Below are 6626 nucleotides of genomic sequence, written 5' to 3'. Positions count from 1 at the left end.
ACTTTATTGACTCAACGTTGCTTCCATGTGACACAGGAGAAGTGGACAAAATATCTCCCTTCAAATTTACAGCCACTTGACTATGGGCTCAAAGCATTTCCAACAAAATGTAGATTAGGAAAACTATTATAACCTTTAACAAAATGTTTTAGAACCAACACTTACCACACACCTTACTAAATGTTCAAAATCACCAGAAGAAGAAGAAGAAGAAGAAGAAGAAGAAGAGCAAATTTCAAATGAAAATGCTACAAGAGAGTTTCCTACTATTTAATTCTTCCTATGAATTACAGATTTGAGTGGTACTGATCTATTTGCTCAGGGAATAAAGGCAAGAAACTTTATCAAAATTGGAAACAAGACTCAATAACTGCATTACAAACAGACGTTCATTCCCCCCACTCACAATAATCTAGACTTACGCTGGAGATTAGTTGTTCTGAATTTGTTTATAAAGTACAGTGTAGCTCTCTCCCCTGCTTTTTGCGCTCCCAGAGCAGTGTGTTCCTCTAGGACTAACCCCAGTAATGCAACAAGAAGGAGAAATGTGGGTCTGATTCTTTATAGTGTGGAAGAATAATCAGTTATAGTGAAAAGTTCTTTTTTAATATTCATTTTTAAATAACTACAGGGGATGTACCACAAAGCTAAAGAGGAAATATTTTTAGTAAAATAGCCACATGGAGCTACATAGTTAGAACTTTGGAATACACACAACAGGCTTCTCGGAGGGCAGACATGCAATGCTCTCTACTTTTCTTTTTTAAAAGAGCCACAGTAGCATGGCCACAGTAGCATTCATTAGTACACGCAGGCCACTCAGGTCATGTCTGCATTGTATCTTAAAATCAGCACCCAGGAATTTTAGAGACTGGGTCTACAGACATAGGCTAAGCACTAATAACAGCAACTGATACATTATGGCCTCTACTCCAGCCTAAAGCTGAATGTCTAAACACTAGTTTTAGCACCCCAGCACAAAAATGAGTCCTTAGACCTGACCTCAGTGCCTTTGAAGAGTCAGTATAAACATACCAGAGAGGTAGCTGTGTTAGTCTGTATCTTCAAAAACAACAAGAAGTCCTGAGGCACCTTATAGACTAACAGATATTTGGGAGCATAATCTTTCACAGGCAAAGACCTGTGTTGTCAGATGCATGAGTGCATGAGCACCAGTGGCAGCCAGGAGCCCCAGACCCTCTTGAGTTGCTGGGCCCCAAAGCAGTTGTCCCCTCTGTGCCCACACTGCATCAGTAGGTCTGTGAAGAGTCAAGTCTCTGCTAGCCTGTCAGGTTGATTTAGAAATGGAATTTGGAGAGATGCATCTTCTCTGTTCTTGAAAGGACAGAGAGACTTACTGAAATTCAGCCAGGGAAAGGAATGGGTTGGCTTAGGAATCCTCTCCCCTGGAAGAGGGGAGATCAATGAGAAACAGCCTATGACGAGCAGCCCGAAAAGAATGCTGCAGATAGGTTCTAGAGAACTGGTCAGGCCAGAGAGGGAACCTTCGAACCAGTGGTAAAGAACAGGGAAGCCAAGGAATGAAATGTCATCCAAGAAACTGTAGCTGGCACCAGGGTCAACTCTAGCATTCTGGGGAACAACTAAATTATTAGGATCCCCACTTCACAGGATCAGAAAGGCAATAGGTACAGTTGAGAGCCACCAGTCCTGTACATATCAGCCTTAAAAGCTTTAGAATTCCTTTTCAGAAGGAGAGTATGCTTGATAGGTGTGGTTCTTCTGAAGGAATAAGTGGAACCCCAAACAATAGAATCCATATAGACCAAAGGAGCTATTGTGATCAGTAGCCGTTGTTCAAACCATCAACAGTGTTAGGTCTAATGTTATTGACCAAGTTCAGTGTTTTGAGTAACACCTTTAAAAAGAATCACAGAGGTGGCCGTGTTAGTCTGTATCTTCGAGAACAACAAGAAGTCCTGTGGCACCTTATAGACTAACAGATATTTTGGAGCATAAACTTTCGTGGGCAAAGATCCACTCGTCAGATGCATGACTCGTGTCTTCTGCATATTGACGTGTAACCCTTCTGTTAACGCCAGATGCCTGCCAGAAGGGCCGGGTTCAACTCTTGTGGGGTTTTCCTATCAAGGATACAACCAACCAGCTCGAACCCCCACCCAGTGGCCTGGGACAATTTCACCCCCGTGCTGGGTGCCTGTAAGGCGGTTCTCCCCCCCCTTGCAAGCACAGAGTCTGAGATAGAAATGGCTTGTTTAAAGACTGTAACCTACCCCAAGGTTACAGTGACAGATGCAGTATATCTCAGCAAAGAAGAGACAAACCCCCCTTTACCCAGATACCATCCCCATATACAGTAGAATCCAGTTTCTTGCTGGGGCTCTTGGCCCTTTTGCACACACACACAGTTTCAGGATGTACCTTCTGCGGTGCAGTCCCAAACCCAAAGCCCACAGATACATCACCAGGGCAATACTAGCTGTCCACTTGTCTGTAGCCTCCCCTTGATGTCACCAGCCGTCTGCCAGTAGCTGTCATCTGCCACCGCTCCTACCAGCCGCCTGCCGGTCTGCCGCTGCTCCTACCAGCCGCCCGCCGGTCATCGTCGTCCGCCGCCGCTCCTACCAGCTGCCCGCCAGTCGCCGTCATCTGCCACCGCCCACCGCTGCCGCTCCTCCTACTGGCCTCCTGCCGGTCTTGCTGTCATCCACCAGTCCTAACCCCACTGCTTGGGACCGCCCTAAGGCAGAACCCAGTGATTTCAGCTCTGTGTGGCCTCAGCTGCCACTCTGTGATTTCAGCTCTTGGTATCTCTAGTGTGCAGTTTCACAAGCACCCAGCCTCTATCTTTCAACAGGTGGGGAGGGTTAGTCAAGCCAGGCTTAGAGCTATATGGCCAAGGCACAGGCAGGGCCAAGGCACTCAGCAAGCTGGCTCAACCACTACCCCTCCCCTTGCTCTCTCACAATGCTTTAAACCAGGGAGCCCTGTGTAATCAATGTCTTACACAGCTAAGGCGACTGCCCTGTCCCCCACAACAACCCAGAGCATTGGTGAGATCTCACAACTCCCACATTAAGTGTCAGCTTAAATTGTGATTTTTACAACTGCATGTTTACAATAGACCAAATCTCATGGCTTACTTGCTACCCATTAGGCTTTGCCTGAAAAGGTATCACACATGCACACCTCTGCATTCTCATGCAGATGATCACTGGGAAACACACTCCTCCCAGCCTCAGTATCACACCTGCCGCCCTTTGCATTCTCATGCAGATGACCTCTGGGAGACACATTCCTCCCAGCCTTCAGCAGCACTGCATTCCTTCTGCCACATTCCCTACAGACGTTTTTGTGAAGAAAATTACATGCAGTGGCAACTGGCAATGCCAGATTTCTTACTGCAGATTTCTGTATTGTATAGGTTGACCATCCATCCCATTTTGGCCAGGGCAGTCCTGTATTTAAGGCAACTGTCCTGACTTTTTAAAGAAAAAAAAGCCAACTGTCCCTTATTTTCAGCTCCAGCGCTCCCCCTGTTGGGGGGCCACAGACAGTGCAGCTTTAGCTGCCTGCTGTCTGTGGTTGGCAGGATACTGCTGAGCAGGCTGCACCCTGCAGGTAGTGCAGTCAGGCAAGGCTTAGATAGCTAGACATAGATAGATAGATACACACACACACACACACACACACACACACACACACACACATGAAGCCAGACAGAGAAGAGGCAGCCTGCGTGTCGGTGACGGAGGGTTAGGGTGTGTGTGGGGTGTGTGTGTGTGTGTTTTGTTTGAACATCTCTTCCAACAGTAATGGTTGTAGATAGATGCTTCTAGTGTAGATGTAGCCTAAAAGAATGATGTGTTGCAAAGTAAATTATTTAAGTTACTAACCAGTTGATCCACTCAGCCATATGCACGTGGTTCATCTACATCATTTTCTCCTGATAAGCTGTTTCTTTATGATGGTTCATTTTTGCAGCTAGGCCCTGCATCATTTTTTGCTGCTTATACTTGACACATTTTCCTTTTTTACCCATGGTATGGATTTCTTCATAATATTCCCCAGCAGGCTTTCTCTGACACCCAGAAGCCATGACAGGTTTTCTGTGGCGAAAGTGTGGGGAAATATAGGAAGTTGTATGTTTGTTGAATAACATCTTCCCTTTTTCTTTCCAGTCACTCCCCTGTTCCTTTCCATGCTTCCTCCATCCTTTCCTATGTCTTGTCTCTCTGGCTATGTCTACATTAGGGAGTTTTGTTGACAAAACTTGCGGAGCATCTACGCACAAAATGTGTTTTGTCAACACTCTGTCGACAAAACTCGTCACTTCCACCGACAGCATTCTGCCTCTCCGTGCCCTTTAAATCACTGGAACCCCAGCCCCTTTAAATCACTGCCGGCAGCCTGAGTGGTGTGCTCGGAGCTGTACTGTGGGCTGGCGGTGGAGGGAGAGTGCACTCTGGGCAGTGCTGGGGGTGGCTGCCCTAGTCATGCCCCTTCCACCTGAGGCCCTGCCCCTTCTGGGAGCATGGAGCCGCTCTTCCCTCACTTGCCCAGAAGCCAGGCAATTCTGTTGGCCCCAGAGACTCTTCATCAAAGCAGCAGCTGTACGGTTCCTTACTGAAAAGATAGTCCTGGCCTCTTGCACAAGCCCATTTGCTTTGTCTGATGGCATGTTTCTCGCCTGTGAGGTTAAGGGAGAAGCTGGCTGCCTTGCCACTGCATTCAAATAGGCACCTCAGTCAGGCTTCAGGTGAGATGTTTTGAGGAAAAGGTTTTGCCAGTAAAGGGATTCAAATGCACAAACTCCTCAAACGGTCTAATGTGAGAGGAATTTTTCTTTCCATATTGTGTTGGGAGTTTCAGTCAGTAGAAGGAGTTGGAGGTAAATTTGTTCATAAGCACAGATTCCACAGACTGTCCAGTCTAAACCCATCATTTTTTACAAACTACATTAGGATTTTAGGGGATTTTTTCTGAGGAAATTTGCTTTAGGATGGAGTAAAATGCCAGCACTTGTCCAGGCTTTTGGGGTGAAAGTAGTCTGCTCTGTCCACTGCTTGGGGCTCAGCATACGAGGGAAAGTGAATGGTTACAAAGGACAGAGCCAGGTTATCATTAGGGGGCTGGCTACTAACCTGAGAGGTACACGTTAGCTGGTAGGCCCATTAGCTACTGGCTGACACGGCACTCTGTTATGCTACATTTGTTCCTTTAAGGCTCATGAGGTAAAGGAGGAAGGCCATGGTGGCTTTAGCTCAGAGATGGCACGGATAACACATACTCAGAGTCCATGAACCTAAGAGGATTGGCCTTATCTTTCTTAAATCACACCATGTCCAATAATCCAAGCTCACTCTAGAAGTCCACGTGCCCCTGTGTGAAAAGCCAAGGGGTGCTGAGAGGATGAGGCATGGAAGTTCTCAGTTTCTGTCAGTGTCCGTTCACATGTCTTGGATCCTTCCAGAAGCACAGCAGGGGTGCCTTGAACTTCACCAAATCTGCTGGGTCACAAAGGTCCCAGGACTTTAATGAGAAGAGCAGCGTATCCACCCCTCCCCCAGGGACAGAAACATCCAAACCCAACTAGTACTGAGCATAAGTGGAGGGACCCCAGCCTCAAACCCCAGGAGAGTTCTCAGGGTAGAAAATACTGCGTGGTTAGGGATGCCAGCTGTCCTCCACAAAAATACAGGACATTTATGTGTCTGGTAGGCGTTGATTTTTTTAATTGGACAGAGAGCCCAAATACTGGACTGTTCAGTTCAATACTGGACACCTGACAACCCTAAGGGGGATGCTCACATGACACGCTGGTGGTCTGGGTGGGGGAAGGGCGCTCACCTGACAGGCTGTCCATCTGGGTGAGGGAGGGGTGCGCACCTGATGGGCTGGTGGTCTGGGTGATGGAGAGAAAAGGGGAGGGGTGCTCACCTGACAGGCTGTCCGTCTAGGTGGGGGAGGGGCGCTCACCTGACAGGCTGTTGCTCTGGGTGCTCGCAGTGCTCACACCCCACCCGGACGTGACTTGCCCATCGCCCGACGCCCCTGCACTTTGCATTGGGCTTGCTGGCCTTGCCCGCCTGCTAGTGACTCTGGCTGTGCTGGGGACTCAGGCGCGCCCCGCACGACAGCTGTGGCAACAAGCTGCCCTTCACCCCTCCCTGGAGGAAGCGCTTGTGTCAGCAGCTCTGATGACGCTGCCGGTGATGCCGTTAGGACGCTGCGTCCGGAACCGCGAAGGGGGCGGCCTGCTGCGTCAGGCGCTGGGACAGCGGGAGGCGGGAGAGGTGACAGTGATGAGCAGACCACTCTCGAGGCTGCCCGCAGCAGGGGCACGCGTAGCTTCATGAGGGACCTTTGGCGGTTGCGCTGGTGAGGGAGGGGAAGCAAAGTGAGCGGTGCAGCGCGGTGGCTCCAGGGTTGCCAGATTGTTACCAGCACAAATTTCTCATCCCTTCCGCACTCAGGGGCATACACACCTTTACCCAGTCCATAGGGCTCAAGGCGTGACCCTGTTAATTTAAACTCCCACCATTACCTAGTTCCTAGGGTGCAGCATAATTCCCTGTGGAAATGCAGGTTCTGTGCCACTGAAAAAGCCTTACACAGTAATATTCTGATTCTCTATTTATTTA

Source organism: Carettochelys insculpta, chromosome 1 (genome assembly GCF_033958435.1).
Source record: "Carettochelys insculpta isolate YL-2023 chromosome 1, ASM3395843v1, whole genome shotgun sequence".
Lineage (NCBI taxonomy): Eukaryota > Metazoa > Chordata > Testudines > Carettochelyidae > Carettochelys > Carettochelys insculpta.
Note: the sequence above shows the minus strand (reverse complement) of the source record.